This window comes from Pezoporus occidentalis, unplaced genomic scaffold (assembly GCF_034315485.1).
Source record: "Pezoporus occidentalis ecotype Australia unplaced genomic scaffold, CSIRO_AGI_Poc_V1 ctg24, whole genome shotgun sequence".
In the NCBI taxonomy this organism is placed as follows: domain Eukaryota; kingdom Metazoa; phylum Chordata; class Aves; order Psittaciformes; family Psittacidae; genus Pezoporus; species Pezoporus occidentalis.
The window spans coordinates 590,012-614,919 of NW_026914285.1; the positions used below are offsets into that span (position 1 = coordinate 590,012).

The 24,908-nt window shown below is 39.4% G+C and overlaps 1 long non-coding RNA gene across 1 annotated transcript in view; it reads right to left on the minus strand.

The window, feature by feature from the left end:
• Positions 1-5,467: 5,467 nt before the first annotated feature.
• Positions 5,468-24,908, minus strand: part of LOC134165483 (uncharacterized) — a 42,858-nt gene continuing 23,417 nt past the window's right edge. The window contains exons 2-4 of the long non-coding RNA XR_009965553.1: positions 18,341-18,450; positions 13,012-13,176; positions 5,468-5,578 (exon numbers count right to left, since the gene is read on the minus strand). This is a non-coding gene — a long non-coding RNA (uncharacterized LOC134165483). The remainder of the gene's footprint in view (positions 5,579-13,011; positions 13,177-18,340; positions 18,451-24,908) is intronic.

Below are 24,908 nucleotides of genomic sequence, written 5' to 3' on the forward strand. Positions count from 1 at the left end.
CAGAGCAAGTAAAAGATCACTCTCAAGCCTAGGACAGGACAACATCTAAGACCTGAGACGTCTTACAGGTGGTCTTGAAGACTCCCATATTTGCAACTATTAGAATTCAGAGAGAGTCTGCATTGCTAGATTATTGTTGAATTGAGCTGATGTTAACGATTTAAACAGTTCTTGATACTGTGTAAGATACTAAACAATTTAAAAAAACAAGCAAAAAAAAGGAGCAATGCCTCAATGTTTAAATATTTTTTGCATTAAATTAAGAAGGGCTGAATGAGAATAAGAGAGAGAAAAAAAAAAATGAAGTCCAGATTTTGAATTAGATTCGCCTTCTGAATAGAATTTGAGATTAGTATTTAAACACTAAGTGCTGTATCCTTTTAAACACTAAGTTTTGCTTCTCATCTTAAGAAACTGATGCAATCTGACACACCACTATATCCACTGAGTTTATTCAGTCAACAGTTGTTGCTTCCTTCCAGTTTGCCTGTTGTTATCATGCTGCCATTCAACTCCTCTTCATCCTCCCTAGCTATTCAAAGACTGTTGATATTTTAAATAAATGTTAATTCTCTTAATTGCTACTTTATATTAAGACCAGCGACTGACTCAGTGCCCAGACAAGGTGCAGAGACAGCCCCCTGCAGTGTGCCAGACTATTTTCTCCATTTGCTTTGTTGAAGCAAGAGGTCTTCTCTGCTTTGCAAATAGGCAACTGCAGAAAATATGTAGGCAAAAGCTCCCTTTACTAGTCTAATTGCTTTCCTAGCTGTCCATTTCTCTGTGTACATCAAAGCTGTCAGACACAATGATGTGATGGACATTTCAGTAGAACTTGTTTCCCCCATACACAAATCAGCCACTTTATGTGTAACACTGATAAAAGTGATGTCTGCTTTCCCAACTGGCTGAGGTGGAGGCATGGTAGAACCTTCACTTACATCAAAGGAAAAGAGGAAAATATCTACACTTACAGTGTCTTTGTTGCTAAAAAGACACTGAAGTTTTGAGTGTGCTTATGTCACTGAGACCCCAGGGCAGTGTACCCACTGCATTATAAAGCCTGGGGAAAAGTACTGTTTGGAGATGCTGATGTATGTTACAGCGTGGAAATTCAGTCATAAGAACTAATGACTGTCTCACTGACAGTAAAATTCTGAAATTTAGGGGCATTATTTCAAGTTTATTACAGAAGATCCAAGCAATAAATTATTACCCCTAGTTTTTAGAATGAGCATCTCTCTTCCTGATAAATTAATAGCTCTTTGAGGTTTATGCACCTTTTCATACTTATCATTATAGTAGGGGTCATAAAAAGGGATTGCAGTGGCAGTGTGCTTTAGATGTTTAATATTTATAAAAAAAATGCATTGTACAATTCTCTGTGCATTCACCTTTTAGGGGAAAAAATGTCATTCTTATATACAGCTTCACTGCCTGTGTAAACTATGGATCACCTACTCTTCCAGTTCATGTGAGCCTAGTTTCCCTGATATGAAAGAAACGCTTCTAATCTCTTGCAGACAAGGATCTGGCCTGGACCATTTGATCCATGAAGTAATGAATTTCTTATTGTTCAGGGGCTGTATTTGTTTCTGGTTTTGCATCATAGTCTTGGAACCCTCCATATTTACCACTGGCCTATCTTTTGTCTTTCCTTTAGTCTCTGGCCTTTCAATTCTGCTTCCTGTACTAATACAAGTCTTTATGTCATTGAAAATAAACAGTACCAAAGTGGTGCCCTGCCAGAGCAGAGCAGATCAATGACCCAGGAGCAGCATGTTCCAGCTCAGTGGTGCACAAGTCATTTTAACTTCCACTCTCCAGTGCTCAGCCTCCAAAGCAGCAACCCTTTTGCCCGGTATATTAACTTCTGGAAACTCCTTGTTAATCACCATGGCTGTAGTTCCTGCTCTGAATTTTCTGTTAAGACCTGAGTGCAGCTTCTCATCAGGCTAAACCACTTTTCTTCTGCTTTTCTTTCCATCTCATTGTGTGTTTTCAGTTGTATTAGCAGCACTGCTGTGGTGTTCTGTACTGAGGTGCTGTGAATACAGTGCAGACAAACACAGAAAAACAAACTAACTATTGGAAAAAAAAAAAAGCCATATATATAAAATGATCTTCAAAACAGGGAGAACAATAGTATCACACACAGACCTGAAGTAGAATTTATTGATGAGGCTAAGATCAGAGTGATCCCTGGACTTAGAGGGTGCAGGATATTCCCATGGCTTTGAAATTAACACATAGCAGTTTCACACACAGGTTCAGGGGATACTTGATTTGGAGCTGCACATTCCTTTACAGCCATTCTCAAAGTCTGTCTCCTTTCATCAGGGAATTCATGGGGACATGGGGTGTGAATGCAGAAGCAGTTTAGCTACCGAGGCGAGAACTTTTCAGCTCAGATATTTCAAATTGTATTTCTGCCTACAAAAAAGGAAGTTATTTCAGATTTCGTCTAGGGAGACATTTCAGTTTTTTTCTCAACGAAAAATCTCTTTTTATGATACTGGTGGGATTTATCAGTGGAGGAAGTAATAACTGGGGCTCTAGAGAAAGACGTAATTCTGTTTCATGGAGGATTTGGATATTTTGAAATTTGATCTTGCTCCAAGTCAGAAGGAAACCAAAAGTATTTATGTTTTTAAGAAAGAAAAGGGAAACCTAATGCCAGGAGAGTCTGCTAAAGCTCTGGCAAACTTCTTCTGGAGCTGACCTGCAAGAAATGGGATGGCTTTCCACCATGTCTTTGCTGAGCTGGAATATTCATCCCAAGCATTAACAGAATAACAAGATAAGAGAATTCCAAGGGGGGAAAGTTGTCTATAGGAATTTATTGACCACAGTGTGAACACAGCTTTTCACTGAAATCACAAGATATCAACTGTTTCCCTCAAGGGAAATTAGAGCTTTTCACACATTCTTCACTGGGGTGCTGAAAGAGGCAGGAGAAACAGAGGACCATCACATTTATAAATAGCTGAATTAAAAAAAAAACAAACCAACACATGGCAACACATAGTCTAGAGGCATGATATTCCTTTTTTTTTTTTTCCCACTTCAGTGGCCTCATTTCCAGCCACGGATGTTCCGTCTGAATGGCCAGGCAGCACAGGTATGTTGTAGCATGTGGCATGAGGCTGAAGTCATTGCTTCAGTCCCTGCCAGCCTCCCTCTCTGTCCAAGGAAAATGAATGCAGTTAAATTTATTGTCATATTATAAACCAGCTGTATTGTTTTGCCAGGATGTAGATCTTTTACAATAGAGTTCTGTCAGGATTTCTTTCCATTTGGTAACAGCAAAGGCCCAGTGTGGAGTGGGTTGTGGGCCTGCAGAGTGGTGCAGCACCCTCCCTCCCCTGCCCTCAGCCCCCAGTGAAGTGAGCTGGGCTGGGCCAGGGACCATGATGAGAGACCATGAGCAGGGATCATGACCAGGGCTAGCAGCAGTCTGGCCATCCCCTGGCCTGAGGAAAAGCTGCATCAGTGACAGGACCCAGGGCCTGTCAGCAGGGCCCCAGGGACAGGGCCCCAGGGCTGGCAACAGCCCTGAGGAGGCCTCTTGCCAGCTACTCCCTCACAGCCGCACCCACCCCTGCAGAACTGCTTCCCAGGGCACTGTGGAGTGTCCCTTAGAAAGGCAATGCCCTGGCACTGTTGCAGGATTTCTCCTTTCAGCTGCCAGACCAGTTCCAAAAAGGATCTTAAGTCCCTAGGTGACAATCAGCAGGACAGAGCAGGGATGTTTCCCTTCATTAAGGTGAGCTTCATAGCGGGGGTAGCTCATGGTAGCTTTCACCAACATGGCCCACACCAGCTTCCCTGGTTGGGGTGCTAGCCATGTCCCTGCTGGGCAGCAGCAACCTGCTGAGAGCAGGGTGGGTTTGGGCACCCCCAAAGCAGCCCACTGGCAGGAATGGGGTGTCTGCTGTGCCTGGGTCAGCCGGTGCACCGCCCCTCACAGGCAGGAAAGGGGCTGGGTTTGCCCCTTCAAATGCCCCTGGAAACATCATGGTTCATGGTGGCTCTTCTGGAGAAGCCACAAAACCAATGTATGACAAAGGAATCTATCATTAGCTTCAGACTGAAAATAAATAATACTAATAATATGTAAAGAGCATCAGCTGGATGTGGAAACGAACTGTCACTTCACTATGAAGGATGTTCTTGCATATACAAGAACATAATTCACAACAATATCCTTAAAAAGGCAGCAAGAATTTAAATGCATGTGTATGCTTGGGTATTTAATGCATCATGCAGATATCATATTTCTTCCATATTTTAAACACAAATCATAGCATCTTCTTTAATGAGAAGAGATCCATGGCAATGATGAATTTTTTATGGCAAATAGCACTACTGTGCCATGCTTCTTAATTAAAACCCTGATTCAGCAAAGCATTTAAGCATATGCTTAACTTTAAGCATTTGAGTAATCCCCAAACTTTCTGGTGCCGTGCACATGCTTAATATTCACTAGACCCATAAGGAATTTGCTTGAATTGGGTCATACGTACCAACTATAATAACCCTTTACCTACAGGATATCCTACCTAAAACAACTGATTAAAATGTTAGATGCTTCACTTGCTCTGCATTAGTAATTTCCATTTTCTCTGCCTCTTTGATTTGTGAAGAATGAATGTGTATGCACACATGAACTCAAGACCTGAAAAAATGATGAAGGTAAAAAAAATAAAGGCACATTGTGGGTTCAGGACATCTATAATAAACCTGAGCTTCATCAGCATTTCTAAGTTTTTTAACCAAGAAATATTGATTCATGTTTATTATATTTTATGGCACTTTACAACAATTTATAACACTTACATTAAGGAATAGATGGGCTGGGATAAAAGCCAATATGGGTATGAAAAAGATGAAGTGCTGTCAGGAATAGCAACTTTCAAGTGTCAGGTACAGCCCTTGTTTTTACACTTTATCTCACCTCTTTAATATATGATGGAAGGGTTCCATGATAAATTTTAACATACAAATTCTAGGAAAAGATATCATGTAGAATGGCCACGTGAAGAACATCTTAGCAATTGTTTCAATATAAAGCTAAATGTAAAATGCTGTCAAGGCATCTGTAACTAAAGAAGGAAGCCATAATAATTATTGAGCAGAACCACTACTGAAAATGTTCAAGAAAAATGAGCTTAGGTTTCAAAGATGAACTAACCACTTTTTTTCTTTTGTTTTCTACCAAAGCTGATCATCTTAGAAATCGAGAGAAATCAGTTAGAAAACCAGTTTTGTGCACAAGGTCCTTGTTGCTATGTTACCATAGATATTTGTACAAGAGAGAATCTCCCAGTGTGAGCCAAAATCTGTTCATGTAAATATTCATAAGCAGGTAAAAGAAAGAAGTAACTAGAAATATATGGAGTCTACACCACATGTTTCCTTTGCTCTGAGCATTTACCTTGTCCAGCTGCTCTAGGATCAGCAGTCAGGCACATTCAGTTTTGAGCTAAATGATGAGGATTTTTTCCTCTACAGTTCCAGCTGGTGGGCATGGTGCAGGTTCTCAGCAGTTCTGGAAGTGCTGAAGGATCCTGTGAGACTGAAATACATATTGGGGCTGCTTTGTGAGTCTGCCTATGGCACAGTGAATTGAAGAAATTGCAAGGTATAGGCAGTGCTTTAAAAATGGATGTAGTACATCACTGTCTAATTTCATGTGCTTCTGCTATCTCCCATTCTTAATGGGGAATGAAGTCTGTGAGAGAGGCACTGTGGTAATCCCCAGGTAATTAGACAGCAAAGAAATATATTTGCTGTTGCAGTTTGGAATAGTAGGTTGGTTACTGCAGATGTTAGAAAAAACTTACAAATGATGAGAGCCCCAATCTGTAGCATATGAATGATGTCTGTTCCTCATTGCTAAATTCATTCTTTGACATTCCTTGATTTTCTCTCTCTAAGGACATTGGATTTTGCCTTTGAGCTTTGCCCATCTATTTGTCCCTTTTCTGTTGGCCACGTTGTGCCCTCTTGTCACCCTTGCACACCTTCCTGGAGGTCCACAGAGAAAAAGATATGAATGTCAGGCATTTTGCAATTTGGAAAATGCTAAACAAACTGAAGCCTCATAGATTTGTTACCCTATGAAGACAGCCTATGCTTTAAGTATGTAAATGTGCAACAAAATGATAAAGAAACTGTGTACATTTGGCTCACTTGATTCATTAGTTTGGTGGCATATATTCTGGGATCATGCTGTATTTTCAGTATCTTCAGACATGAAATGACAGTGTGAGCAGCATCTAAATACCAGCCTATAAATTCTAGCTCATATGCTTGAGTGTATTCCAAAAGCTGGCTTTAAAATTATTATTGCAGTGCAAGTTTGGGTTCTAGTCTTACAGCCTGATCATAGTACTCAGGAGTCTTGCATCTGCACGGTTGTATCCTTTTTTCTGTCACAGCAGTTCAGGGGTCCACCTACACGGAGCAGAATGTAAGACTAGGGCCCGAATTTATGCACCATCTGCCCTTGGGCATGCATGCCAACTTTTATAAAAATCAATCACTGTATCTCTCTGAAGAGCACCCACATGAAAAAATCCCCCATGTAAGGCTGGAACTTACAATGAAGCATTCTTTATTTTTTAAATTGTCTGATACTGGATATGTTTTTTTTTCTTGTACTAATATTCAACATGACATTATTTTGGGTGGAAGATGGCAACTCAGCCTGAGGCATGACAAAATAGCCTGAAACACACCACCTGCCGTGCCCCGTTGCTTTAATATTGTACTCTTTAATAAGAAAATGACCCCAAGTGCTTGGATGACAACTCCAAAATGGACAATAAATATCCTGTACATAAGGAAAAGCTGAAAGCTAAAGTACACTGCATAATATTGATATGGTGCAGAAGGGAATAGGAATACATTCAATTTGCCTAAGTATCTAGTAGTGACAGCCACTAACATTTGTTTAGGAAAAACACCAAGTGGATGTCTGTTTGTTAATAAATGAATGAAAAGAAATATGGGTTGCTGTGCAAATGGACATTAGAGGAGCACAGATCTTGGTTTGATGTATAAGACACAGAAAGAACCCAATCCTGGGCACTGCTAAGTGATTCTTGCAAAATGCTGAGCCCCTGCTAATTTCAGTAGGAGTTAAGCAAACTCAGCACCTGGCAAGGATGAGTCTATCTATATTTAAATATGGCACGAACACTCATCCAAGTGGATTCACTTATGATAAACTGATGCAGCCTAGAAATTACATGTTTGGTTAAATTGGGGTAATCACAAAGAGGGAGACGCTCAAATAAGCAGTCATAATTGGTACAACAGTGTCTGTTTCCTCCTTCTGATCTCGGGTCCTCCCTGAGGATTCTCTCCTAGCCTGCATCAATGAAGAGAAAGCATGTTGCATTTTTTGCAGCTTTTGACACCAAGATGACCTTTCCCTAGTTTGCTCATGAACTCCTGCTGACATTAAGCCTGCCTTTTACTGTACAGGATCCTTTATCCACCAGACATTCATAAACAATATTGAATAATATTCCTGACCAACTATTAGAATGCACACAAAAAAAAGTTATGCTGTTATGACAAATGACCGAATAGTTCATAGGGAATAATTTATTGGACAAACAGGAGCTTTTATTTTGGTGATCTAAGCACTTTTCAAAAAATGCATTCCTCGCTTGAAATCATGCATTCATTTGCTGCAAATATGTACTGGTTGTTAGATTGTTCTCAAGACATCTGTCATGAGTATGTGGCATTTAAACCTGCTGGACAGAAGGGCCAGAGGTCTGTGTTTTGCTTCCCAAGTGCATATGTATTACTTTTGAATCTAGCTCAATACGTAAAAGTAGGTTCAGTACACTGTTCCTTCATACTTTCTGATTTTTTGCAAAAACATTAACAGTAGCAATTCTAGGTCTTGCTAAGCTGTTAGGGAACTTGTTTCCTACAACATTCAGGGCAATTAAATGCAGAAAGAGCACAGATGTAGTCAAGACAGATGGAACATTTATCTTTTTTCCCAAATATCTACAGAGCAGTTTCTGACGTGTTCACCTCTGTTTAATCAGTCGTGTTCTCAATATTTTATCACTCAGAGAGTTTGAAACAGCATGGTGTTGCACACTGGGAGATATTCCCAGAACTTTAAACTCCAACCAGAATTACAAGTGGGATTTCCATTACTTCATTAAAAAATATAAAAAAGATTTTAAAAGCAGCTGAGCAAAAGCAAATATGTATGTAACTGCATACTTAAGTACTCCCTCGGAGTATCGGTGTAGCCAGCAAATTCAAGGCGCCAACATCTGCTGTGGGAACATGAGGCCTTAGCGTGGGCAAACTGGAAGGGGCCATGTCAGGCCAAAGTTCATGTTGCTTTTGCTGGTGACTCTCTGTTAGATACCTTGACTCTAGGTCATCTGTGAAAGGTACACATGCTGTTTGGCACGTGTCCACAGTATGACAGAGATTAAAAAATAAGGTGTGGCGAGTGATGCATGAGAGAGGCAGTATTAGGCTACCCTGAAGTATATCTTCTTTGCAAATATATGTCTTCTGGCTTTATGCAGAAAGTGTCCTGCCCAGTAATGGGTGGCATCACAGAGAGGAGCAACACTAAGTACTTGTTGAGGAAACAGGAATAAAAGCAGACAGTTAAGACATTGCCACTTCTGCTTGAGTTTGCTTTTCATTCTGTACATGCTGGGCCCTGCAACAAACAGCTTCCCACAAACTATAGTTATCCTGATGAAACTCCTCCCTACAGCAATTTGCAGTGTATTTACAGTGTGATTATCCTTCCCTGCCATTCACTTTTGTTCTAGCTAAGTGTGTCAAGTCAGCTTAAAAATCATAGAATCAGAATAGTTAGGGTTGGAAAGGACCTTAAGATCATCTAGTTCCAACTCCCCTGCCATGGGCAGGGACACCTCCCACTAAATCATGCCACCTAAGGCTCTGTCTACTTTTTTAAAGTAAAGCCAGAGAGAAACATGGCTAAGGCTGTGGTCAGTTCCAGTTTCTAAGGATTTTGCCCGTATCTTCTAAGCTCTGCTGTGGAGTCACCCCCAGAGCAAAAGGGTGGCACAGAGCCTCATTGTAAGAAAACTTAATGGCATGCCATTGCCAGGAGGAGTAAGTACTTTGCGCAAATATGCAGGTGTAGGAATGTCCTACCGCTGAAGGACAGAGGTCCCCACTGCAACATGAGGTAGCCCTAGGTTACCATCTGGACTCACCCTCACAAGCAGTGGTGCTGAGGAAGCCACATGAGTCTGTGAAGCTGTGACGCCCCAGTTAGAGCAACAGCATCCAGAGAACCTAGACAAAACATCCCCTGCAATCATTTCTCAGTGTGTTTGTTTGGATTTTGTTCCTTGTCAGTATCTTTCCTAAAATCATTTCCCTATCTCATTCTCTGATGTTGGATTTTACATTGCTGGTATTTTAAAAACTTCTGGCATTTCAGTTAGGCTGTTTGGATGAGTCACTGTAAGAAAATGGTTACGTGACAGGGAACTGCTGTCCTTCTTGCAGTGTATTGCTGTTCCAGTGAATGCACCAGCAGGAGAAATTTGTGTGGGTGATATCTGCATCACCCTTTAACCTCTATTTTCTCCTCTGTGGTCTCCACTCCTAATCCATGGCATTCCAGTTGTAGGCATCATTCTTCCTCATTGCATGTCTGCTTGCTTGAATGTAGACTATTTATTTTAGCGTCATTTATATGTACTCTCACTTGCTTCCCATTCAGCTTGCCTCTTCCCTTTAACAGCTCCAGTACATACAGACTCTTCTGTGTCGGTGTTTTTTATCCCAGGCACCACCTTCTTGGTTGTTGCTTTTTTTTTCCCTCTTAGTAGGACATGACAGATCACTTGTGTTAGGAGAGAACTCCTCTCCTTCCATTACTATGTGGTACAAAACCTGTTCAACAAGACCTTTCTAGATTTGAATATAGATAGCTGGTATCTCCATCTTTGATGGAAATCAACTGACACAAACAAATTCTCAAAGGAAGTTGTTAATGAGATTTGAGCTGAAAGGCTCTTCTTTGGACTTATGTAGGTTTCTCAGTATGGATTGTCACAACAGCTGTATGGTCACAAAGAGCCATTGATAAGCCTGGTACAGGCACTTGATCAGCTATTTTACTATTATCTTCATTCTCAGGGATTAAAAAACTATTGGCTTGACCATTTTAAAATTACACAAGTTCAAAAAAGTATATGCTGCATGATTTAACAGATTTCTTTTTAAATCATATATAAATTAAAAGCTTCTTAATTTAAAAATGTATCTTTGGCTGAGGTACTTAATGTTGAAAAGTGGTTACTCAGCATGTAAAGTACCATAAGTACTTTTCATAAGAATTTTTATGGTGTAACAAATTTTTTAAATGGTTATTTACACAATAGCTCCTGATGGCTTGCCATTATAGTTTATCAAATCAATAATCAATGTTCTTAAAAATCACTTAATTAAAATTTATGTAATCCACATTATAGGAAAGATCAGGTAATGCATAGTTACATCGAAAGCTTAATAGCTCCTTTAAACTGTTAAGGTCCTCTACTTGTAGTCTTGTGTACTTCTATGATGGACTTTTCCATTACTTAAATCCCTTAAAACCCAAAGAAATTAATGCCACCAAACATCACTAAATTGCTGACAAGTCACCTCTAATGACAAGTTTTTGAATGGCAAGTGGGGCAGAGTATGACACAGATTTACCTTTAAAAATATGTCAGATTGAAATATGTGGCTCTATAGGTTTTTTCGTTTCCTCTAACTCCACTTCACTGGAATGCTGGGTCACAACTGCTGGCTTCTCAGTTGTATGGTTTCGTGGTCTGTGCTTGGTCCAATCAACTGTATTTTAATTAACGACAAGAATGCCTACTGCCCAAGTAGGTATTCTTTGAAGTTTTAAATTGAAACACCTTAGATATTTGGCTTAATAATAGTTTAGTGCCTTAACATTACAGGCTTAATGTTTATACTACAAGCTCTGTCATGCTACAATTGAATATGCCCATTAGCGTTGAGTGGAGCAGGAGCTTACTTCAAGAGAGATTCTTTCCCACTGAGGATTAGATCTTGAAATCTGCAGTCATGAGAGAGCAATCTCATTTGATTTTAGTGGGTTTGAGTAGGTAACTAACGATACTTGTGGGGACACCTCAGGGTCAGGTCTTGTTTTGGCTGTTGTTTAAATGTCAGCACTTGTCAACACTTATCACATCAGTATTAGGGACTTGTACTTGTTTTTCCTTACAGTAAGGATACCATATATTACACATGATGATTGTTAGCAAATGTTGACTTCTGCTATATCCTTTGAAATGTTTGTTGAGGCATCCAACAGTTCTTTCAGAAGAGCAGCAGTCACAGCTGTGCCAATTTGATGTTTGCTAACATCATGCTGTTGAACTTTCAAATGTACAAAAATGAAGATGGAAAAGCAGAAAAAAAAGCATGATTTTTCTTCTCCCCACCCCCAATAGCAACTGCAATTGCCACTGTGGAAAAGTCTATAGCAAAGATGCTCAGACATATATCGGGAAGAAGAGTCTTATACAGCCTCAGCGTGATCTTCTGTTCAATTTAAGCTGCAGCCAGCCATGCAGAAAGAGTTGTCTTGCCTCAGCCTAGGCCCCATGTCCTCATGTGGCTCTAGGAACACTTTGTCCACAAAATTAGTTTGGTCAGCTGATGTGAATGCAAACTGATTAGGGAAAGAGATGTGTGCAGATGGCAAGAGGAGACAGAAGTGGGAAATGCATTTGTAACAGAGATGCCCTTTTGGGAGACTGCTGAGAAAATGGAAGCAAGTTGTAAACGCAGGGAGGCTAGAAGAGAAAGCCCAGGGAACAGACACTGATTGACTTCTAGGGGAAGCCACAGGTAAGAGAGAGACCTTAATTTGCTGTCAATTCAGATTCAGGTATTACTTCAGAGATGTTAGGAAATTTAATCAATAATGTGTGCAAGTGCCATATTTTATGTGTTTGTATGGTTCTTGAGTCAATTAAGGCAAGCTGATGTAAGATACAACTGGAGTTTAGAACCCTTCAAAGGTCATATTTTTGTTTGTTTCTGTTGCCACATGTCCCAGAAGAATGAACTATAATCCTAGTTTACTCTGGGTAAGTAGGGTTGTGGAGCCTAAAAATATAGAAACCCTTTAGTTCTGTTCTTCTGCAGGTATTATGGGTTCATACTAAGAATCACACCAATGAAGTGAGGGATAAAGAGAGTGAGGATGTACAGAGAGGGTGAATCAGGTTAAGGCTAGAGAATATCTGAATCCCTTGCTCTGAGAATACATGTGGGGTGGAAATCTTCCCAGAGAAGTGACTGGAACTTTAAGAAACACACACACACAAAAAAAAAAAAAAACACAAAAAAAAAACCCAACCCACAAACCCCCAAAACCTCCAAATCCTTGGCTTCAGGAAACCTGTCTCCAAGAAGTATTCGAGACTAGTTGGATCCCACACTCTATACAGAGCAACAGTTTCACCCATAGTCATTTATATAATTATAACCTTGCTTCTCCTTTCACCTTCAGAGTGGGAGGTTTTGTAATTCTTGCTAATTTCAGACAGATCTCCCACTGTTTCATGATGAACACTTTATATAACACAAGTATTTCTGTGTGGCTAATGTTTTTAAAGCTGTGCTTGAATTTTTCATGGATGATAGGTCATTTTCTCTCCTTCAGCAGTTGAAAGAAACCAAAGACTCTGTGCTGCTCACAGTTTAAAAGTTTGGCCATTTCTGGCATCAAATAGGGCAGGGCCTGGACCTCTGAGACCTTTAATGGTGGCTTTGTTTAAGTTGATGTGGTCTGGATGGTCAGTGCTTGAACTAATGAATTATAAAGGAGACCTCAGACAAAGACAGCAGGAACTGAGAGACAGTTGCAGAGTGTGTAGTGGTATGCAGCAGTTTAATACAGAGTTATCCAGGCTAGCTCATTTATCAGGGAATTACAAGTACATCAGCATGCTCTCCTGATATTTCTGGGATATCACTCAGCTAAGACGCATGAGATGTCTCCAGTAATACAGGTATGTCTACGTACTGTGTCGTATAAACTTATCCTCAGGTTGAAGTAGGACACGCTCAGCAAATTCAGGTTATATGTATGTGTATATATTTCCCCTGTAAAAACAAAGCATAAGTGCTGACAGTCATCCGGTTTTACTTCATTACAATCAGGCTGCAGTTTCTTGACTCGTTCTTTCCCTCCCAGCAATGCTTTTGTCTCCCCTGCTTTGTGTGCTTTATCGGTGTTTGGAAGAATATGACATCCATGAAATCCTTCTCTTGTGCTACCAGTTTGACAGGATCTGAAACCAGCTTTCTCAGATGATATCAATAAAACCAGTAACTGGAGAAAAGGTACCCAAAATGATAGGTTTTTTTAATTTTGTGAACAAAAAAAGACATGAAGAGGTAGCCAGAAAACAGTCAAGTGCACTATGAATCACTGCAGGGATACAAACAAAATTTCTTAATGATAGAGTTCTCACTGATAAATTCTGTTTGTCTTTGCCTCTAGAGTTGCCTCTGCTAATGACAAGCAACTCTGCTTGGAACTTATTTGCATAAGTTCCACTCGTCCACACTATGTATGAGTGGATGAGAGAAAGAAAGTGAGGCTGCCCTGAGACTGTATCCCCATGACAACCCCATTTAATGGATTACTAAGAGCCAAGAGAATATTGAACAATAAGTCTCTTCCAGTGTGGCTAGTGGAGCACCAGTGCAGACATTGTCACATAAGGCTACTACAGTCAGCAGGGAAGAAAGATTTGAAAAGAGACCAATGGATGGGGTTAGTCTTATTAAATGTATATCTCTACATATGAGTTAAGCAACCTTGGTTTCATTTAGTAGTGGGAAAAACATGAGTCTTCATTTGTCCAGATTAATTTCCCATTAAATAAGTCTAATGGGAGCCTTTAGTGATTCATTCAGATTTGAACATTTAAACTAGAGATACCTAAAGTAAGATGAGATAAATACCATCTTAGTCCCCACTGTTGATACTTTACTACACTGGAAAGTAACAACTCAAAAATTCAGAGACACAAAAGCTGTTCTGTATGAAAACACAAAAAAGTGTCATATCATGTCAAGAGAATTGCTACATTAAGTCAAATCCTCCTTTCCCTCAGACTGCTGAAAACATAAGTGAGAAAAGTTCCACCAATGTAAAAGAATGCAGGTGAAGGCCCAGAAATTGAGTTGTCTATTACTTTTTGATTAATTGGCCTTCCTGATTCACAACCAGCTGTGAATTGAGACATATTTATTTAATGGAATAATCATTTTAATAATTAATTTTACATTAGATTAGAACTACAATTCGATGTCTATGATGTTACACTTCAAACTCAGAAGTAACTGGTTGCAAGGTTTTGTTCTAACACTAGTCAGGTCAGATTCCCTATGTCTGTACAAGTAGCTCTGTTGAGGCAGGTAGGACTGCTGAAAATATGAGAAGCAAAGTAGGGCTTGGTATGTAGTTAGTTAAATGACACTCAGTTGTTTAGTGGATTGATAAGCTATGCCTAAACTGTAGGACATGGAGCTGGAATCTTGCCGTGTCTGGGCTTCACATCAGAACGAAAACCAGGCATGTACCTTTCTGTGTCAGTCTGAATGGCACCCTGGTATCATGGAAAAGGAGAGAAGTTGGAAGCTGTCATACTTTCTGACAAGTCCCCAGTGTAAATGACTTGGGATGTGGACAGAAAGGTGCACCACATTGCAGATCTCATATGGTCATAGGAATCATGCCTGTTGTGTTCAGCATCTGTTCATGGTCATGTGGTAATGATTAAGTTGTTTTCATTTAATATCTGGATATGTAAAAGTGGTTATATTTAAAGTGTTTTTTTTTTTCTCAGGTTGGTTAGTATCTGTAGCACATACATACACAAACCACTGCAACAACAGTGTCTGAGAAGAGATGCAAGTATTTAATGTGTAGTGGGTATTAACTTCTCTCACAGGCGTGCCCTGTTTGGTCTGGAGAAGGCTTAGAGTGCAGGAGGTGAGAAATTAAAGAAAAGTTTGTGCTGCTTGTGGGTTGCATGGTTAAAGGAAGCATCTTAGTATTCAGCATTCAGGCTGCCATTTTCCTTAAATGCTCAGTTAATAAGAAAAGGGTTTGACTTTCTTTTTTTGAAGATAATATAAGCCAGCAGATCAGAGGGCCACAGTCAGTCTGTAATCAGCAGGATTTTTCAGCTGTACTAAATCTCTATCAGCATAAATCAAAGCAAGTAACCATAAGTATAATGTGAAGATTCCTGTATCTGGAGTTCATCCAGCACCTGCAAATGATGTTCTGCATTTCCAACCTTCCTGTTCCTTCAGTCAATCCAGTACCCCGCCTTACAAAACAGCTTCTCCCCTAAGCACCCGTGTTGAGAGAGGGGAAGATGAAACTGGTATTAACCCCTCATATTCCTAGGATTAGCCAGTTTGTTCCTGTACAACTATTCTGGAAGCTATCATGCTGCAATACTTTTTATGAACTCTAAAGGAACTTATTTCAGTTGAATAATGGTTAATTTACAGCCAGAGCTTAAAAGGGCAGAAAAAGATAGCAGCACAATTGGGTTCAGTGCATGATGGGGAAAAATAAATATCTCACAGAAAGAGACATCTGAAATTCAGATCACATTGAGATGCAAAGAAAGCTGTGAAAAGCAGTGGGAGGGTGATTGTATTCCAATTAGATTTCTTCTGCTCATATAAAACAGTCTTGAACTGAAAGTTAATCATCTGATTTATGGATCTTGGGAGGAGTGAAACCCTATGAGCTCCTGAACAATGAGAGGCAAATGAGATGGAGGGGAAGAAAAACAGAGTATTTCTGAGACTGTGCTTCTGAGGAAGAAACAAAGATAATAAAGTCTAAACATGCTATTGGTTTAAAAATTTACCTTAGTGCTATCCTCCTCTTAAACTCATGTTTTTGCCATACAAAAAAGTTGCCTTTCTTGGCCAAAGCTGTCAAAAGCAGCTTATGATTTCATGCGTCACAATCTTTTGGGCACTTGATAAAAATATTTCTACAAGGTTTCTGCAAGACCTTCCAGAATTATGTTGCCATGGTGGGTTTATATTTATTTGATTGGTCATAAGCAATCTGACATCTGATCTGGGCTTAGGTCACGTGTAAAAGCATGTGTATTCTTCATCTGAATCCTTTTAAAAGCATTCCATGGACAAATTATATGAAGATTACTGTCAGCCAAAAGGGAACAACAAGATTCTTGTAAAAGCCCTGCTCAGCGACAGGGTTTGGGGCACTGTCAGGTCAGTGATAGGAGGACTGCCTGGCACCAGCAAGGATCCATTTATATGCTCTTATTTTTCCTTCAATTAATCCATCAGTAGCTAGCCCTCAGAAATGAAATACCAGGGGCATTTGTGAAATGAGCAATAGAATAGATGTGACATATCATAGATGCCATTTCTTTCTTTCACTCTTGGGTCTCAGCCTTCTGCCCAGATCTGCTGCTGGGACTGATGCAGCAAAGCTGAGTCCAAGCAGGACAAAAATGATATTGGTAGATAGAGAACAATACTCTCAAAATTTTTCAGTTATGCTGTCTTCAGATGAAGACATATACCTATGACTGGTAAGCCATTACCATAGTTAGGCTGCTTATGTAGAAGTATTTATAGACAGTATTTTCTACCAAGATAGATAAAATACTTTTCTTCATTGGATAATACTAACTCTTCCATTTCAACCCAAAACCACACTATCTCAAATTTGAACCTAGAGTCTTGTTTCCACTACACTGCAGTACTTTAAGTGTCAACCTGAATGTTTAATGGGTTATTTAACTGGATTACATTTCAGGATGCATGTTTGACCTGAAGGTCCAGGTCAAACCTACAAGTTTGCAAGTTGAGGTCTGGGTATCAGTTATTAGTACTTTTTGCACATTTAGTGGACATGTTTTGACCTGAAGTTCTTTAGCACCTGCAGGTGGGGAGGGGGGGGAATAATCTCTTTTTATCAGTAAAGTTGGCTGCTACTATGACTTTTCCCCTAGTTTCTCTATTAGTTTGCACAGAGTGATGAGGCAAAGTCAAAATCTTGCTCCTGATTTTCAATACATTTCCTGGGCTGCATACTGAATACCTAGAACCTTTTCCAAAGAGCTGCTGATAATCTTCCATCTTAACCTTCAGACCCACCTTTCAGTGGGAAAGAGGTGCAGCTTCCCACCCTTCAGTGGGAAAGAGCCTGTTATCTCTTTCTCAGCCAGAAGCATACACTGACATACGTGTTAACATTTTCTTCTGTTGTTCCACTCCTGTGCATCAGGAAGCAGAGCTAAGTCCCTAATTGATTATTTCTATTTTCTTAATAGAAACTATTTATAGTCAGAAATTGTCTTTAGCAGCCATCTGTTCCTTATGCTACTCCATACATGCCCTCATCCCTGACCTGAAGTAACCATCTTTTCTTCAAGGAAAGGGGTTTTAAATATTCATGCTGGCTAGATCTTCAATAAACTCTTAATTGGTATCACAATCTCCCACACAAAAGTGGTTAGTTCCTTCTTTAGACTTTCAGCATTTGAAATATTTACTATAGTCAATGAGGGCACGTTTCACCTCACAGGACAGAAAATCTACTTGAAAAAAATTTCATGTGTTCAGGCTTGCATTTCTGAAGAACACTGAAACTTCCACCATTTGAAATGCAAAAATGAACTTACCTGAGAAAGCACTGTTAGCATGTTAGACTAATACTGTATTTCTTGTAACTGTGACTGTTTCCATTGTGGTCACAACAGGGAAGGTGTAGAAATCTTGATGACGGGTAAGCTATAGTCTCTCGTGTTTTGAATTCTAAGGTTGTTTAGTCATCCATTCTTTCATATGACTGAGAACTGAGGACTTGAATCAGTAGCTCATGCACAGGCATCCTGTACCATTTAAAATGCCCTAAGGTAGATATCCAGCCTGGGACTCAACTAATGCTCCATACAGCCACAAGCCTTTGGCTGCACCAGCCAGCCTTGTGAAGATGCTCCCAACACCTAAACTGAACTGAACCGCTAACCCTGAACCATCTTTCCCCAGCTGAACCACCTCATCTCCTGCTCCTCAAATGGAGCAACAGACACAAAGAGCTAAAATGTTGATGCAATTCATGAGCTTCCTTCTTCAAAAGAAATTGTACACCCCACCACCTAGTCATAGCAATCTGCTGAACAAGCACCAAGTGTAGACCAATAAACGAAAGGAAACTGAGAGGTCAGTACAGGTCATTATTTTCACATACCTTTGAATAATGAGGGCATCACATGTCAGCCAGAGGAGAACAAAATGTCACATTCTCCAGCTAAAGGTCATCATCGGTCATAGGTCACAGAAGGGAGGCCAGGAAATAACCTATGAGGTTAGGATGAGTGCACAAAGAAAGGGCAACAAATGTCAATGAAAGCATGCAGCTGTTGTGAGATGAAACAACTGAGGCACCCTTTTGTGCTGACACAGGCTTAAAAAATGTCTTTGCTGACAATTTTTTTTTTAACTGGCACTTTTATAGGACATTGACATTAACGTACCCAACCCTGAATTAGCCTTTTCTGAAAGCAACAGTTTGGAAGTTCAGTGCTGCATTTTCCAAAGAATCATAAGCAAGACATTATTATTTCAAGTGACTGATGTTACAGTGGGCTTCTAGCACCAAATTCAAGTTTCATTCTCAATCCTTGCATCTGGACAATGTGACAGCAATCAGAAACAAATGGAGGTGGCAGTCTGCATTGCAGTAAGATCTTTTGAAAACTTTTTGCCTTTACCAACAGTCAGATGTGTCATTCCATATTTAATACATCGCATTGCATTTATCTGATTGTTTTAATTCATGGGTTTCAGAAAGGTTGATTTCAGGGTTGCCCCTGAAGTGATGACAAGCATTTGAGGGGCAATGATACAGTAAAACGATAATGAATAGTTTAGGAATATGTGGAAACATATCCAAAATGAGAGATGCCCACAATTTCTGATGAGTGAGCTGCGTACTTGACTCATCTGTCTTTTGCTTTTTCCCCTGAGCAGCAGCACAATACTATTTTCTCTTGTCATTGTGAGTGTAAACCTGACAGTCTTACCATCATGAAATAACATGATAATACCAGGAATGCATATTAGATGAAGGACTGCTACATCTCCCATACCTATCATACTGGACAACACATGCAAAGAGACTGTCAAAACCAAAAAAAAACTCAAAAAATCTTTGCAGTGATATGTCCATTGTGGTTGGGCAACTTTGCAGGATTAATGCTATCAAAAATGGCTTAACTCATGATGAAATGCCCGTTGTCCAAGTATTGTATATTTACATTACTTTACATTACATTACATTAAACAGAAAGAACACGATCCAGAGATAAGAAAATGGTAAACTGGAAATACAGGATTGTTGCCTTTTGTTTTAAGCTTTTGCAGTTGGTTAGCATATGACATAAGACTGAAATAAAGACCCTCTCTCTGCTTTGGTTCTGCTTCTGGATCAAAGAACCCTGATATCTGGTATGATCTGGTTAGAAATTCTCGGGGGATGCGCTAACTTTAAAATTACTCCTGTTGCTGATGGAGCAGTCAAGGTTTTTTTCAAAACACCTGAATAACTGGTTTCTCAGTTCACTTTGCATTTAAGATTATTTTTTTTTAAATAAAACAAGAAAGCAACCAAACTCAAGAGTTCCAAGAAAGAACTAAGTTTCTTCTTTTTATTCATCATTGGCTACATACTTCTAATCTGAATTCCACCCCACACCCCTTTTTTTTCTGATAAATTTTGAACAGCTGTGGGGTTTTACTGCTTTTCTTGAGGTTGGCTTTAGCTTTGCAAAGATGCAAACATTTTTCTTTTTAACTGGCACTGCCCAGATTTGCATATCCCCAGTAGTCCTAGTGAAGTCACAGATCTAACTCATTGCACTCCCTCCAAAATCTTGAGGTCAGTGCTTTTGTCTTTGTCTGTAACAAGACAGGATTTTTCCCTGTAAATTTCAGCAGAAGTAGAGTGCAGAAGAACTAAGCATCTATGCAAATCGGAACATGGGACACAGGCTGAATAATCATTCCATTAGATTGTATTCTGACAGGGCTTATTTACAAGCTCTATTTAGTTTAATTATGTTTTATACCTGTATACTCTTCCTTATTTTGGGTGTGTAATTGTCCACCTAAGAAACATGCCATTATTTCGGCTGCCAGGTTGACTGTCTGAATTATAAGTAGAGAACAGTTTTCAGGCAGGTTTGAGTGAAATCTGTTTGTATTTGAGTTTAGAATACTCTTTCTCCAACATGCCTTTAAATAAAAGCCACTCTGATTAATGTTAGTGGAAGAGAGGCTGAAACCTGCTCAACTGTGGCTGAATTGGAGTTTGCAGACACTCCCACAAAGCATTTCCCATTGCTCATTCTATCTATGTGTAATTCTACTCTCAGTAAACTCAGAGGTTCTAGGGATTTTTTATTCTGAGTATGTGCAAAGCTATGTCCAAGAAATCTCCTTTCCATTACAGTTCTATGTTTTTCCTACTCCTTTCAAACAGGTCAGAATTACAAGAAAAATGAATTAACTTTAGGGTTTCTGAAGTTAATAGTATCAGAGATTCGCATTTTTTATTACTTAAGACCAAAATATGATAGTTTTGGTTAGAAATGTTTTAAGAAAAATACTCTCTAAATCCAAGACTGTTCTTGATTTTTTTTTCTTTTTTTTTTCTTTCTCAAGAATAATCTTTGCCAAGCCTAATTCTGATTCAGCAGAATCAACAAATAAATAAGATTGTCTTTAAGTTGCAGAAAACTGCAATCAGTATGCTGCTGTGACCCATTGAACAACCAAAGGGCACTGGCCAATTCAGCCCCATCTCATTGTCATTACTGATACTGTGGTGACTCTGGGCTACACCCAAGTAAGGTGAGTCAGAACTCTACAATAAATATTGTAGGTCAAATGCTGAAGAGGCTTTGCCCTTACAAGCACATTATATAATACTAAATATATATATGCAAGTGCTGAGTTAAAAAGTGACTTTAACATGTCTTATCTATATGGAGGTCATTGAACCCTCTTTGAAAAGTCTTTTTTTTCTGATGCCATCTGCTTTTCTCATGATTTTTGCTCCCCTCAACCCATTTAAAATGGATGTGTACTCAATCTTGAGCTAAGCATTCTTGCAATGATTGAGAAATGTCTAAGGTCAGAGCTTACAAAGAATTCATAAGGGAAGCAGTAGGCATAAAAGAGAGGTGCTTTTTTATGGAGAGTTCATGAGCCTCTGTATGAATTGAGCATGACATATTCATGTTAGTGACTTCATTTATTTTATGTGGCTCCAAATAATTGATACCGGTACAGTGATAAAAGTACAGAGACTTCACTGCCAGAATTGCGATAATGAAGAGCCTCCCTGCTGATTCCATTCATGGGACTGCTAGTCTGCTGGGAAAGACCTCTAATGAAAACTGGGATGCAGCAAATGCCATAAAATAATCAAAGGCACAAAGACTTTTACCTGAGGGGTGCTTGGTCAGGGAGTGATTCAGGGTGGCAGAGGGAAAAGAGGGAAAACTGCATTAGCTGACAAACCAGGTACAGATTGTAAAAAAATCTGACCCCAAAAGTGAGGACCATGTTATATGCAGAAATCTTCTGTATCTTTGGAACAGAGTCCAATTATGTGGCTTCAACAGCTAGTTAACTAATATATCAACAGTGCTTCTTACCTTGCTGAATGAAGTTCAGACTTACTTCCTCATCTACCAGCCATTTGTTCTCTCTGCCTTAGATTGTGAGCTTTCAGAAACAGCAGCTGTCTCTTTATTATATGCTTAGCACAATGGGCTCCCCGTTTGGGCAATAGAAAATAATCATCTAGACTCAAGACAGCCGTACAAGTGCCAAAACACAGTTGATCTCAGGAGTCCTAGAGAGGAACTGAATATTAATATGAATCTAAAATCCTTTCTAAGCAAAAATCTCATTTGTCAAAGCTGCTCATTTGTTTCACTTCATGTAAGTGTGTCAACGGCTGATTAAAATTCATAAATGTGCAGCAGAGTTACTGGATAAATGTTGAGTTATTGTTTACATATCAGAGTGCACTGAAGGCAGGAGCCTAGATGTGAAAAATTGTGTCGAGAGGAAAGGACCACAGTATAAGTCACTGTTAAGACACACACACCAAACAATCCACAATGTCTCTGTGTAAACTCTGCTAGTGATTAATGATCTGTTACAATATAATAAAATAAATAAAATGCCTCTTATTTACAGCCCTTGTTTACATAGCTTCAGTTTCCAGTGACTGCATGTCTTGATGATTTTTTCCTACTAGATAAAAGTTTCTGCTATCAGAAATCATTTCCTCATGTCAGTTATTATGAGCTATGATCAAATTTCCTTAATTCTACTTGCTGTGCTTTCTCTTCATTACATCCATGTTACTTAGCTGTCTTTATGTCTTGGGTACTTGTAATTCAAAATTTGGATCATAGCACGTTGTGTCCTTTTTCCAGTCTTGAAGCTACCATGCAGTGTTTAAGGAGAAATCCATCCCATGTCTTCAGCTGCTTTTCCAAAGCTGCTACTTCAGCAGCTGTAGTGAAAACTTCTTATGAATAATGCCTTATTCATCCTAAAACAAAATAGCTTCAGGTGAGTTCACAGGCACCTACAACTCCTGCAAATTGCAGTTGTTAAGATGTGCCTGCAGAAGGCAAGGTCACAGCTGTAGCATAGAGCTATGAGTCACGCATATTTTAAGTGGACAAAGAATTAGAAAAAGCATTCTACCAGTGGAGTTTAACTTGATTTTTTAATCAGGTACATTTGGTATGCAACATTATTTAAATTGGACAGATGAACAATTGCTGAATAGTGCTATATCTATGCTTGCAAAAGAGTCTGGAAATAGTGTGAAAAGGAATAGCTGCAGGGATGAAAAAGATCGAGCTACTGCAAACGTGGCTCAGAAATGCCACTGTACTTTGAGAAAATGGTGAAGAATGAGCTGTTTACAGCACTGAATATGAAAATATCTTAGTATGGGACAGAAGAAGTGCAGCAAACATGGAGACATCTTCCCACAGCTGAGTGAGAACAAAAACATCAACACAAATATGCAACAGTGAACATTGTGTGCCAAACAAATATTGCCACTAAGACTGTGCTGGCTGCCTTTCTGTTGACAGAGCTTTCTAATACAGGTGAAGTAAATTTGGGGAATAAAGGCACAGTGTGGTGTGCATGTAGTTATACAGCTGCCCTCGTCTCTATTCTTTAAGAGAAAAGGAACAAATTCACACTCATTCCCATTAATTAAATTATCACACTTCCCAACCCCTGTGTCTTGCCCGGCTAACAGGATTTATATTGTGGTGTAAAGGAGGGCCAGAGAGCAGCTAAGCACAAGCCTCCAGACTGGTGACACTGCTAAACTGTTGGTTTGGGACCTTTCCAATGAGCTCTGCCCAGGAACAGTTTGGATTTTCTATGGGAGATAGCTCACACCAGAGATCTCAGCTAACAGACCACACTGCACTGGGTCTGACTTCTTCCATTCTGCACAGTCCTCTTCTGCACCTTTACATACTTCTCTTGCACGATAACTATGTGGCATGCAAAGCACCCTCCTAGCTCCAAGCTAAAGACAGTACCCTGGTAGTCTGCAGCACCATTTAATATGTTTTGAACTAGTGTCCTCAGCCCCAAATAGAAATAGGTATGAGAGGTGCCCCACAGGGCAGGAGACAGAAGACCAAGTACTGTGTAATGTTGGAGCAAGTCTGCTCTGGCATGCCAATAGCCCTAATGAGCTTAGAAGTGAGCTAGTTGGTGCGACACAGCCCTTTGTGCCAGGTACTGTCCGCTGGCTCTCCTTTACTTGGGTGTGCAGAAGCATCCAAACTGTTCAAAGGCCAAACTCAGAAGTCCACTGCTATTCAGTGAGAAGACCTGTGTTAAATGAGTACATCTGGGGTTAGAGCCGCCAGAGAGCAAAAATGTTGTAATACTTATGTCTGTTACTAATCCAGACAGTAGAACTGCAATGGAGAATTTAAAGGGATGTTAGATTAGGTTAAAAGTTTTCATTGAAGCTATTTTACAGTGGCAAATTTAATTATGACAAATTATTTGAATAGATAATAAAAATACATTGTTATCTGAATAAATAAAAATTATATAATGGTAACAATTAAAATTGAAAAGAAAAAGAACACCATAGCAAAACAATGCTTTGTGTTTGACATATTATTCATCAAAAGTATTGCTTTATTTAAAATACAGCTGCTCTTTGAAATAGAAAATAAAAGGATCCAAGGAGAGATTCAAATGTCCACAACATATTTGGATTTAAACATTTTCGGCAAGCTAATTTTTCCAGAATTTAATTTTGCACAATGTTTGGATTATTTTTTGAGTTTGCTCCCACTTAATTTAATGTGAATATTTAATATGATCTTTTGTGTGTCAAAATTTTTCAATCCTGACATTTTTAATGGAATGGAAAATCCATTTGACAATCGACTTTAATTTCTATGCTTTTGAATTGTTGTATCAGCTTTTGGCTTCTTGCTCATAATGTCACTTAGCGGTGGCACTCTTCGTTCTTAAAAGAACTATTACGAATACACAGTACTTTTAAAATACCAAAGGGTAGGTAAGCACTGTCTGTGTTCCCTTACATAAACCATCTGCAGAAATAGGATACAGGGAAGAAGAAAAACACCAACTAGAAGGCTTCTCCACAGCAAGCTTTTGTATATTTGCACTTGCTCTGCTCCCTTCTTGAGTAGTATCAGTCCACAGATGTCAGCCTC